This window comes from Linepithema humile, chromosome 2 (assembly GCF_040581485.1).
Source record: "Linepithema humile isolate Giens D197 chromosome 2, Lhum_UNIL_v1.0, whole genome shotgun sequence".
NCBI lineage: Eukaryota > Metazoa > Arthropoda > Insecta > Hymenoptera > Formicidae > Linepithema > Linepithema humile.
In genome coordinates this window covers 28,901,950-28,915,366 of record NC_090129.1, presented here as the reverse complement: position 1 = coordinate 28,915,366, position 13,417 = coordinate 28,901,950, and the positions used below count along the sequence as shown (strand labels likewise).

The 13,417-nt window shown below is 39.2% G+C and overlaps 1 protein-coding gene across 1 annotated transcript in view; it reads left to right on the top strand.

The window, feature by feature from the left end:
* The first annotated feature begins 7,977 nt into the window (after positions 1-7,977).
* LOC105675959 (uncharacterized) overlaps positions 7,978-13,417 on the top strand; it is a 38,119-nt gene continuing 32,679 nt past the window's right edge. Inside the window, exon 1 of the mRNA XM_067348506.1 lies at positions 7,978-8,454. The gene's annotated coding sequence lies outside the window, so the exon portion shown is untranslated. The remainder of the gene's footprint in view (positions 8,455-13,417) is intronic.

Below are 13,417 nucleotides of genomic sequence, written 5' to 3'. Positions count from 1 at the left end.
TTATTATTTAGTTTATAAAATTGTACAACGTCCAAAATATAATAAAAGAAGAATGTGCGCACGTTACGAAGGAAATATTAAATATTGTTTTTAATAAAAAAATTTTTCGGCATCAGTGAAAAATAATTTGCGATACGAAAAATTGCTTAAAAATGATTATCAAACAAGAAATGATATTGTTTTATAATCTAGAAAAATATTTAATAAAGATAATGTTCGTAGACTTGCATGTCAAACATGTAAGAACAGCGAAGTTGAAAAGAATTATTCCCAGAAGATTAATAGACAGAGATAACATCCATTGTGTTTGGAAACTAAACATTTCTAAATTAATTTGCACTCGTGGATTATTCGAAAATACTGTCACGGAAAAGATTGCGACATTTTTTTCCGTCGATAAATTACGCAATGCGCAAAAGTCGCGGCTTCGTTCGTTTCGAAACTCGTCGCAAAAAAAAAAAAAAAAATGCGCATTGACATGCATATCGCAGGATCTCGGTTGTATTTCCGTCTATTTTTGCCTGATTAAGATCCCCAGTTCCCCGTCGTCGAATCGCCTGGGGATCGATGTGACGGCGATGAACTTTTGTTAACGATCGGCTCTTGTCGGTAATATCACGAAAGGGCGTCCTCTTTTCCGTGACTCGAGGAACACAGGTGGATAATACGCTTTTTTTTTTTCCCCCTCTTTCAACGATATTATCCAAGTGTGCCGCGCTTGTCCTCCGAGAATCCTCTCGGAGCATAATGAATGTCCTTCCATCCGTCGGTGACATTTCGCCTGCGTGGATTCGAGATTGGCCAACAAGTCGTAATAAGTTTCGCGCGGCGATCATTATTCTCTTATTAGACTCCGTCCGATCATTCCTCGCATCTGATCGCTCGATGCGAATGCATATAATATTGTCTTGTGCCATTATCGGCTTAACTCTTGCCGCGAGAAAACTCTTACCGTTAGAAAAGTAATTTACTTTTGCAGACGTTGCTTCGCGAGAGGATGCAAATTATTCTCGATTTTTCCCATGTGGGAATTTATTGATTGTCGCAAACGAGCTAAATATGTATTTATTATATAGTTATTGCTTGAGCACGTTAAAATAAAATTTATCACTTAGGGAATTAAGAATGCAGAAAATGCAGAAATCTTTAGCGCGCAAATTTATACCGCGGAAGGCACTTGCCATATTCGACGTAATTAATAAGAATATCACAATCGCTCAAACGTTTAATGTATAAAATGATGTATGCGCTACGTGTTTGAAGTGACGGTTCGCCGCCGTTTGAAAAGTTTTTCATCCTATGATTAATTTCAATCCGCTCTTTTTTTATTTGCGCTTGCCGAAGTGTGGGCGAATGGAGAATGTGGAATCCTGGAGAGCTTACTATAAATGAAAAATTGAATATTCAACTGTAATATTTTATCGATGCGCTGTCAAAGTGTTTATGACGATAGGTTTTCCATGTATTTTCCATGTATTTTCCAGGGGCAGTTTCTCACGTCGGGTGGGAATATTTAAAAGCCTTTTAAAGCTACGAACCGAGCGTTCGCCGGTGGCTGTTTGCCAATACATACAAGATGCTCGATAAAACACAGTTTAACGTGTAGCTCCGCTATTTTATATGATACTTAATCTCTACTTAAAATTGTGGAACAGTTTCCGCAGCCACTGGACGTTATTTCACAAGTGAGAAATTTCAGGTAATCTTCATTTGCGGTGCGCGTCGAAATAAATGAGTCTTTTTTCCGCATGCCGCTCGCTTTCTATAAAATTGCAAAATCTTGTTTTGCGCGCCGCAAATTCTTTTTTTTCTTCTTACTTCGTCTGGCTGATAAATCAATAACAACTTATTTTAATTTATTATCAATTTATTTTCATTTATTATTAATTTATCTCGAATGTGAGTGATTAATTTCACCGGACTGATTGATTAAATATTTATTCGCGAAACAAGGAAGAGTAAAGGACGCAAAGAAGATATTTACAGCAAGTTTTACAAGTAATTGCATGTGATTTCCCGCTACTGACATCATGGATTCAATATTACCGGCACGGAGTCTCAACGCTGAGCGGGAATAATAGCCCGAGCTGCGATGATAATTCTACGCTTCGCTACGGTATGGTATTGGATCTGCGAAATTATAGTTTGTTGATTTGTTTCCCACCTCTGACATCGTTACGAAGCACTATAAATTCCCATATAACTGTGAAAAGACTTTTTACGCGTTGTAAAGTGAAATGAGATACCGCAGCTGCTTTAAGAAAGTAATCAACAAGTTTCAGCCGCGCAATGGCTATAAGATGCTCCTTGCTCCTTGCTGATTGCTTTCTTAAACACTGGGATGCCCCTAAAATCTTTTTTATTACGGTTAATTCTATTGAATCTCTTGTTTTGCTTTTATGATATTATTATAAATTGTTGACGGTCCGAACGCGGATGTTTTGATGTACATTGAACTCGTGATCTCGAGATTCATTAATCTCGGGACAATTTGTAACTTATTTGTTATTTTACAATTGATCTGTTAATTAATGACAGTTTCCGAGTGAAAATAGCGATTCTAATTTTTCTTAAATATCTTGTACACTTTTTATTCTTAAATTTATTTGAAATAGATATATTTTTATTTGCGGCTTTATTAATAATACGATATTTAATCATATGATTCATATTTTTTTCTATAATTAATTAACTTATTTTATACAAAAAATTGATACGTATAAAAAACGTTTGTTGCGATCGTACAGCAATATGTATACGTCATTTTAACTTTAAATATATTAGCCGCGAATGATTCTTGCGTTTTTGCGCTGCCGAAAACATTAACTTCATTTCCGTGATTAATTTTCGACGATATCTCGCAAATCAATTATCCGAGATAAATGGCTTCGAATTTACCAGAAGTGCTGGAGTTTCAAATGCGATTTTTCTGCGTCACAATATCGATGCGGGACGACTAAGCCTTGACTGATCTCGATCTAGGGAGGAACTGGCTGGAACAATCACGTGCTCGCCTACTTCGCGAAGCGAGGGACGATGAACCGCAGCTGATCAGTCAACCAGCTGATTGATTGGCGCAATAGTTATGTAATAGCTTACGCGCGCTACACGCGCGCACGCATACACGCGCACCGCGCTCATTTATAAAAGCGTACACGGATCGTGTTCTGAAATTAAATAACTCGGTGAAAAAAGTGATGCGGTGACATGCGAATTTGTATTGAAAATAAATTGTTCATGCTTTGCGTTACGTGCATATATTTTCAACACGATACGTGTGTATGTGCGTACCAGTGCATTATAAGATTTAAAAATATAAATAGATCTTATTTGATAATTGTGGATTTATTCACTCGTAAATAATGTTTTGTTTGGTTGGACGTTTTTGTTTCGTGCTGCGGAAAGAGTTAAACAGTAATTAGCAAACTTAGCTTATCAGGATAGCACCAGGTAGCAAACTACCTGTGACGAAAGCACACGAAGAAGAGGGAGGACAACGACCGAACAATTAGTTTTCATCATGACAGTGAAGAAAGCTGGTCTCCAAGCTGGCTGACGCGATGTTAATAAACCGTCGCCTGTAATTTATAGCGCGCGATGAATAATTCTCGATTCTATGGTCGCAAAGTTGTGACACGCGTCACTAGCTTTCCAAGACGGAATTGTACATTTAGTCGGGTTTCAGCGCAATGCGCAAGGAGTTCATCGAAATTATAATCAAGTCGCGGAGTGCTGAGGGATGGAAGGTGATAATAAACCAGGCAATATGTAATTAATTAGAACTGAAACTCGACCACGAACTGTACGCGATCCGTCATTCTTGGTATATAATTCAGAAAGATAAATATTCGTTTATAAATATTATTGTACACATATTGATATCAAATCTGTATCGTGTATCATGTGTTTAATAATTCCATTTTTTAATAATATTGATAATAAACATTATTATCGATTAATTATTTCTCATAAAATTTTCAATTTATAATGTAATAGCATCTTGATTAAGTATCGAAATCTTGAGACAATTAGCTGCTGCATTTTTAATAATGTCAAGAGCAACAATAATATAAAACATAAGAGATCTTAGAATTTATTTATTAAAACAAAACAATTTCATATTAATTAAAATTAACTAAAATAAATAACAAAAGTTTCTCTTATCGAAGCAAATAATAAAACATATCCATTGACATATACAAATTACAACACATTCATTAGTTAATTAATTAATAGATTAAATATTTCTTTAAACGATGAAAAAGTAGTTCATTAGCGTTATTTACTACATATTAAACACTCCTATAAATAATGAAAAAGGATTATTCACTGCTTTCATATACCTTTTAATATTCTTAAGAAAAATATGTGAAGTTTCATAGTTCATAATTTTTCTGTTTCCCTTTAGAGCGTACAAATGTACGCTTAAAAATATCCTTTCTCATATTTCAACGCCTCCTAAGTGCCGTCTAGCTTCGTCGTTACGTCGCAGTAACTACGTCCGCATACGTTATTCAAGAAAAGTACTCGCCGCGAGCTGCAGGTTCCGACTGTAATTGGACTTTTTCGCGAGGAGTATATTTTTCTTTCTTTTTTCCAACACATGTGCTTTGTTATTACAGGCACGAAGAGGTGAATTGAGAGACAATAGCGCGCAACAGCAACGTTTCGTTTTGCATGTGTTACAAGAGAGAAAAGTGCAACGTGGGATTAAAGCGAATATTGGCTTTTCACGTTCTCGTCACCGTCGCGCTCGTAGATCGTAATCGAGCTTGTGTTAAGCTTGCGTTAAGAGGATATGTTTAACACGAAATTAAATCGTGTTACGCAAACCTAACCTATCAAGCAGGTACTTCCGAATAAATCAGGTTCGCAAAGTGTTGCAGAGTTTCGCGCGTCGTCTAATCCAGCCAGATGTATAAATTATCTTTTTTCTTTCTTTTTTATAACTTTACAGATTTAGTATTCATCTTTGCGCAACATCATCCACTTATATCGAACATATTTCTGCGATTGTTATTAGACCTTTCGCTTCGCAAAAATATTATCTTTATTTCAGATTGTGGAATCTTGTTCGATCTTAAATTATTGTGATTATTGTGATTGCGGCAATATTTTGCCTAGCACTCGGAAGACAGCACTCTGTTTCTTTCCTGCCGGTTCGCCTCGGTGTCAAACACCCTCGGGTTAATCATCCGAGGACGTTTTACGGACGCGCGCAGGCCTCGATCGTGCCTCGCGCGAATCGAAAGGCGAATCGCATCGCGCCTTCGCTCGCCTTGGCTCGGCTAATATCACAGATGAAAGTGAGTTTACTGGCGCGACGCGTCCCTCAGTAAAAGGATGCGCCTGCGGCTCACCTCTCTCTCTCTCTCTCTCTCGTTGCAAGAGACGAGACTTCCTCTCCGCCTCTCGCGTACAACCGAGAAGACGAATAGAGAGGCGTGGGAGACCGTGTCATTCACTGGGTAACGCTTACTACGATGCTATCGGTACGTCGCATCACGAGAAACGATCGAAAGCTGCGCGATGCGGCTGCGGTAACTTTTACGTGTCCTGGACGCAGTGTGGCACACGACGTGACCCTCACGGCAATTCGCGAAATGTTCCGGAGTTCTGTCGAGCCGTTATGATACATCGCATCGCCTCGAGGTTTCGTCGTTTGCTTCCTGTATGATTCTTCGGTACATTCGCGGAAGATTTCATCCCACCCGATATTTTCTTGCGATTTTCGGATTTTCGATCACCTCATTTCGCAGATTAAATGAGAATTCTGTATCGAAGCTCGAGTGTAACGGAAAAGAATTATTGGAAGAAAAAATCGAGACTGCGATTGTCAGCCTCAACTTTTAACAGATGTTCTTAATTGACGCTGTGTGATTCCTTCTTATTGAGAGTATTTGCGCCTTGACATTGAAAGAAACGCTGGTATTTTTAAATTGGTACTCTACGTACTTGCCGAGTGAAGAGAAAGTGCGCGGTGCTCGAGATAGTATACAAACTGCTTCGCAAGATTTGCATCAATCGTCGCTTGCGTCTAGGCGTCGCGTTTGATGAATTTGGAGGCGATAAAATTTCACAGTATTTCTATATTGACTGAGGATTCTACTTTACTTATTTTACAGCGTATTGTGATGTCAGACGACAACCTAGGAGGACAAAACTTCAGTAGATTGGCAACGTCAAAGATATCTATGACTAAGAATAAGAAAAGGAGAAAGCAGTAAAGAGATCGAATTGGAAAGATTAGCTTCAGTCACGAAGAAAAAGATGAAGATTGAGAAGCGTATGATTTCTTTCTTTCGTATTTGATTTCTTCGCTCCTCCTGCACTCCAATCATCTGACACTTTCTCTCTGTCTTTCATTTCGTTTGGTATTACAAATTAATTATATAATACATTGTTATACATTGTTATACATAATATACATTGTTACTTGGCGTTTCGCATCTTTGGACATTTTTCGACTCGACTTTTTCACCTTAAAAGCGGATAATTCTGCAATTTCTATTATTGCAGCTAGTAATAGGATTCGTAAGTAATACCGTACGCTTGAATCAGCCTGTACACGTAATGATGACGATACGTAATAAACGGCAGTATCCTGCTGGAGGAGAATCCAAGATAAGAATCAGAGAGTCGTGACACCGAAAGTTCATAGCAATAGAACGCGCGTCCTGAATGGAGCATCACGGCTAGATATAAGCGACGGAACACAATATCGCAGCACAAATATGCTAAGAGCAAGTATTACAATAGTGTTTTATCGGCAAATAAATATTTACCTCTCGCGTTTAAATATTTGGCGTTATCTTCATTGCCCGCGCTAAATTTGCAAAGGCCGGAGGGTAGTTTTAGAAACTTGAGATGAGGTACATCACTTCGAATGCACGATTCATGAGATGATAGATTTCCGCAATGCGGCACATATACGACTATGTGGATTTAGCGTTATTGCTCTGAGGAATTAACGTTTATCCGGAACGAAAATGTTCATTGCCGATTTAACTTTAAAGCGTCGATTATGAAAATGTGGGTGGCTGCTTTTGCCGAGCGGCATTGTATTTAAAAAATTTGGTATTGTAATTTGCAAAAAAGACGAATGTAATAAACATACTTTGTGTTTCTACATCGATCATATTATTATTTCTTTTTTCACATACAATAATTGGAAAGTACTATAAATAATTTGCTTGAAAGACAAGAAATATAAAGCGACGATTGTCAATTTAAATTACATTTTATTTCAATGTAAATTGTTAATTAACTGCTTAAAAAAAGTGCAATGCCGCTAATTACATTTGATGTAAACATCCCGATGTAGGTGTAATTAATATTCCTTCGTTAAATTTGCTCAATTACTCACTTTTATTCTCAGTATTTTTAACATTGTTCACTTAATTATATATTTGTTTAATGGTTACTTAAGGATGGTTTAAGTAATATCCCGAATATAAGGTCTGCTTCTTTTTTCGGACGACCACATAGCTTTCTCTGCCAGAGAATTAATCTCAAAGATTGCTTAATTTTTTTGCCACAATCACGCAACTTCTAATTCTCCTGATCTTGGCTCATCCCACATTTAGGCTTACCAGGCTCGTGTCTGTTCGCACCACCGTCCAACTGGTTATACAAAAGACACAAAAAAAAAAGAGTCCAAGAATGGGAAATATAATATAATAATGAGAATATTGCGCAAAATAACTAAAGCGCACTTTTGTCGAGGAATCCTTTTAACATGGCGTATAATTATTCCAGACACTATCATACATTATGTATAATTACGCTTGATTAATAGGCGACATTTAGTCTTCGTGCGAGTGTTCGTACGCGAAGTTGAAACTTTCGGAACGTGGCATTTCATACACGCGACTATCCGATAGTTGAGGTGACGCATTAGCTGGCGTATCGATAGACATCGAATACAGGGATCGATTCCAAGGGTTTAATCAGCCCTTACAGAAAGGGGGATTGGGGGGAGGGGGAGGGGGAGACGGCGCGTCGTCTCAGGATCGTGACGATCCGCCGTTGCCCGTTGATCAACCGGCCCTGAATGTCGGCGCCGCGCCGCGCCGGTGGGGATGGAGATCCTGGCGGCATGAGGTCCGTGCGCCCCACGGACGAATCGTCAGTATCGTGCCGCGACTCCCTCGCGACGAGAGAGCTCGCTCCAAGTTCCTCTCCGGCTTTCCGCTCTCCGGACTCTCTCTCTCTCCCCCTTTTCCTTTTCTTCTTCAAACTCTTCGTCTTCGCACGCCGATTGTTCGCGCCACGCGAAACGGAATCGCGCGGCGTTCGCGCGCGTGCGACGTCTCCTCTCTCGCTCCGCTCGTCGGCTTCGAAAGCCGGGGGGGGCCGCGTGTGTGCTACGGTTTTTGGAGATTTAAGTCGGCGGGGATAGTGATACTTCGTCATCGACATTCGTCGCCGAATCCCCGCGGGACTTGACAACAGGTATGTGATAATTGTTTCATGGTAATTGCGCGAATCGAATCGCCGGATACGCGCCGTTGACGATCGTGCCGCTGCCATCGACACGGTGTGTCCGCTGATTTAAGAAACTTTGATAAACGATGCGTTCTCATATTTTTTTTTTTTCGCTATTTATTCGTGAATCAAATTGTCTAAAAAACTGCTGAATTTTTTAAATATTGAAATTAATCGAAACAAGTAAGTATAAAACGCAATTTAATTAGCGCGCAGTAATTAAATGTATATATAATTTTTTGTTTCATCAATGATGATGATGATTGGATTAATAAATATATAAACATTGTATGTATGTGCAGAGGAATTTAAAGAATAAAAATGACGTAAATAATTACGACCAAATTTAATTGTTGAGTAATGTGAATGTGAAATGTAGAGCAATTTCGCGTTCTGACAGGTCTAATGCTAAAATGAACGAACTGTTAAAATTCAAGTTGAAACGCAGGATATTTTATGTGCAGAACGTCTGGCAATTTTGCCTGAAATCTAAAATTATTATTACGTTGTTCATTTTATGTGATCTCTAAATTATGAATATCATTATTGCAGCAGTGATATTATTTTCGATATTGTATGTGCCTTATCGAGAAAATTACAATTTCTCGTTTAAATATCTGAGTAATCTGACAGTTTGTCCGTCACCGTTATTTATCTTAAAAACGATCCCCCCTTTAAAGTGGCACATCATTTGTACAGCAGAGAGGATTTTGGGTCTGGAGCAACTAATTGAACACGAACGTAAATACTGCACTCGTTGCGAAAATGCGGCAGTAAATTCAACCGAAATTTTAAAGTGCATTTGGCACGAGAATTTTCTGACGCATCTAAAGGGTCATCGTTGGACCGGACATTTTCGTGCCCAGAAATATAACGCGAGATACGGATCGATAAAGCATTGCTTTACGAGAACGATAATATTTATCGAATAATTTTCAATAACCTTTAATTCGAGCAAATTACATTTTCGACATTTTGCCTGTTTCTCAGTGAGGTCCGCGAGAAAATACATATAATGATGTCTGTGCTACTTGTTTTATTAATAATGAAGCGCGGCAACGTGAAAAATTGACATGTTTTCTGTGCAATAAAAATAGGACTGCATTTGTGTTCTTCATAAATTTGTGGAATGCGCGGAAAAGTGCAAACCACAAATATAAACAGAAATTACATAAATGAGAATTTAATGCAAAATCGTTATCTCGCGCGAGGCAACGACTGTAGCAATTAACTTCTTTCGTCGTATGAATCAGATTTTGATTGCAAATTGCCTTGTATTCAAACAATTGTTGTATAACTTCGTTGCGTACCCTCCAACGTTTTATCGTTTAATTGAACGACACTTTTGCCGTTCCCAAGGGTTATAAACGCATCAGGGGTTCGTTGTTGAATCGAACAAACTTTGGCGCGTTTCCACGCGTCGCTTGCGCACATGTAGCCACTTTTATTATTCTCACCGGCACCAGGAAAAGCGTCGTTTTTCAAGCGCGTATTTAAATAGGGGCCAACGGGATGCGGCATTGTGAGGAACATTTGTCATGCAATAATTCTCCATTTATTTTTCGCCGCATTATTTTCTGTCGTCAACTTTTGCAATATTGTCAAGCTTAATAAAGAATAAAGCAGGATGCATTATTCAAATGTTATATTTTATTAAAATCTTTATTTCCGCCGCGATGCGATTTGACAGAGTAAATTCAAAGCATAAGTATTTTACCGCCCAAAAAAAAGATTCGCATTGAAACTCACCGTCCGTGTGTGCTAAAAGATTAGACAACTCCGGAATATTTTGATACAGAAATGCCGAGTATTCGTGTTATTTGTAATATTCGACATTCAACGTTGCACACAATGTGCAAGGAAATATCGGGGACACCCGCTTTTCCTCTTCGCTCATTGTACGAAACTGAATATTGAATATTGCGGTGTATCGCAAACTAAGATTGAAAATCTGTGAAGTATCCGTAACTTCACGTGAATGATATATAATGCCAGAATGTCGTTACTCGCTTCGCGCATCCGAGTCGCTGACAGTCGACTCGGCGGAATTATTTACCGAAAGGTAGCTGCGCGATGTAAAGGAAATTTCACTGCTCCATTATCGCGCGAGCAGACTGACAGATTCTTCCGAAAGCCCTTAGCTCTCTCGTTCGCCGGCAAACTTTGTGCTTAAGTTGGGCGCGATGTCCAATTCGATACAACGTCATCCTCATTTTTTTTTACTTATTAATTTTCTCGCAAACGAAGAACCTGATTCACATTAGCACGAAATTCACCAAGTAAATTTCGATTTGCATTCTTCTTTCCGTTGTCTTTAGTTTTAATTATATATTTGCAATTAATAAAATTAAAAAATTAAATTTTTGTCTTTTTATACGCAAATTATTCTGGCACATTTAATTAGGGGTGGATTTTCTATTTCTTAAGAAACAGAAATAATACGCCACAAAATGATGTCAGGCAAATTTCGTTCCCTTATTATTGAGGTTCTTACATGCGGACGGAACAGATTCAATTTGCTCGATCATGTCGGCGAATCCTTCCGAAAGTTCTCTCTGTTCGCTAAGCAGAGAACAAGCTCCATATTCTGTATTACAGAAGTCAGATTCAAAATTGTTCGCGTGCTAAATATAATTTTGACATTTCGTATTGATTATTGCGTTCAATTATTAACTGTCCAAACAGATGAATGGAGAAACGATTAACAAATGATATTATTGTTGTAAATTCCATGAAATTCATATCATCAATACAATCGAGCGTTACGTACGCGTATTAATTAAGGATGCGACTAATTAAAATCTTCAAGTTTAGTCGAGTTTGTGGTCATGAGAATAAATTCTTTGCTGGATGTCGAGTGCGATGTTGCCAAAACGGGGACGCCGCTAGGTCGAACTCGTCGAGGTCGCCATAATTAATTAATCTTGCCTGGCTAATTAATCCGCGCTCACCGCCCAAAATGAATAAGGCGCGCAGAATGCGATGTCGGACAAAGTCGGAGGATCGTTAAGCAATACGTCATAACGAAATGTGTGTATGACCCATTTTTGCACGCAAGCCTCCAGGCACGCGAAGTGCCTGTGGAAATCTCGCCCGCGCTCGTCCGCTATCGCGCTGTTTCTCCCCGCTCGCCCCCCCCCCTTGCTCTTCTCATTTTGTCTCGGCCTGACAAAAACATGGCGCAAAAGGGGTCTCACGCTGTGTGGCCAACACCGGCGTAATTATACGCGGGTGTAACCCGCGCGTCGTGCGGCACGCTCGTACGTGCGGGCGCGCGAGATACTCTCTTTCGAGCGCGAGAGCGGCAACGAGACATTCTTCGGGTTAATAAAGCAATCAAATTTCCTCATCTCGTTAACTCTTGCGCGCGATACTCGGACGTTTCGCCGGGGGGGAACCGTATTTCATACAGATTTCTTTCATTCGCACGATTCAGTTCGAAGTTTCCGTTCGGAAGGATTTTTATTTTAAGTGATCGAACACTCTTCTTGTGCAACATTATTTCAAACTTATTCCGTTACAAATCGAGCTGCAGTCGGTGGACTTCAATTGCTGCGATTCACGAAATAATTCTATGATTTTTTTCCAAGTTTCAGTTCGGATTAATTCTTTCTTTTTTTTACTACAAGATGTGTCAAGATAATACAAAGTGTGCGCATATGTTCCAGTCTTGAGATGCGATGTATCTTATTTTTTAATGTACAAAATGTTCTGTCTTTTTTTTCGTAATCATGTGGTTATTATCGCTCTGTTAGATCTCGCACCTGATTATCGCTCCTCGAGAAACTTGTTACTTGCAGAGTTGCAGAGATCAAAAGCACAAGAGCGTTATTGCGCAAATATAAGTTTGTATCTTGTTTTCCATTAAATTAAAGTTACATCTAATTGAGACGAAGTTACTGAATGCTCGAAACTAATTAAATATACTAATTATGTATTAATTATATATATATTTCTGTACGATTGTTCTCTCTCTATTTAACTTCGCTACTGCCATTTGGTGCAAATCAGTTTCCACTTATTATCACCGATCGATCCTGGCAGCAGCCTCACTCGCTGCCAGTACGGCGCCAGATTAGATCCGGATTACAGTGATTAGTCCCTGATTCAATTGTAACCTAGTTGGAAACCCGTGTGACACCTACAAAAACCACGGTTGAAAGGCGGTCGTGAAATAACATGATTCGGCGTCAAATCTGCCGTTAAATCAGGAATAGAGAAGGGACGATTGTTCAAAGCTGTGATTAATGCGATCAATGAGTGAAAATAAATCTATTGGATATTCGCAGCGTCAGTGATAAACCCGCGCGCTTATATTGCATGTAAATGATCTACGGCGTACCTATAGCTAATATATTTTATTGGATTTTGCTTTAGCATAAAATTTCGCGCCGAGGTTCGAAATTTGTGTTTCAAAAATGACAAACGTAAATACGACGGTGTACGCAATCTGCGATATCACGATGCCAACCGATGGTTCGTCGCTTGCGATAAAATATCACGTGATAATGCAAAAGCAGGAATTATCGCGTAATTGGATAATTTCTCCTCCGTATGTATCGATTGTCATAGGCCACTTTCCAATTTCACAGGCAACAGCGTCCACGTGCATCTCTATCGGCATTACGGCATTACGGCGATATGACGGCGCAATGATAATCACGAGTGGGCGTTTGATGTAATTTAATATGTAATAGATGGATACTAATTCGAGCCACGGCGTAATGACGAGCTCTCGGGGATTATATTGAGATCCGATGCATTTAGGTGAGCGTGCTTTTGGGGGACACGTATAATTTGCCACGCCGAGTGACATTAATCGCGCGCAATGTAAATGCTCCCGTTCGGCATTATGTGCTGCATTAAACTCGTTTTGTGACAGAACGGGATATGTTGGAAGCGCATAGACAGCCGCGGCAGAGATATATTG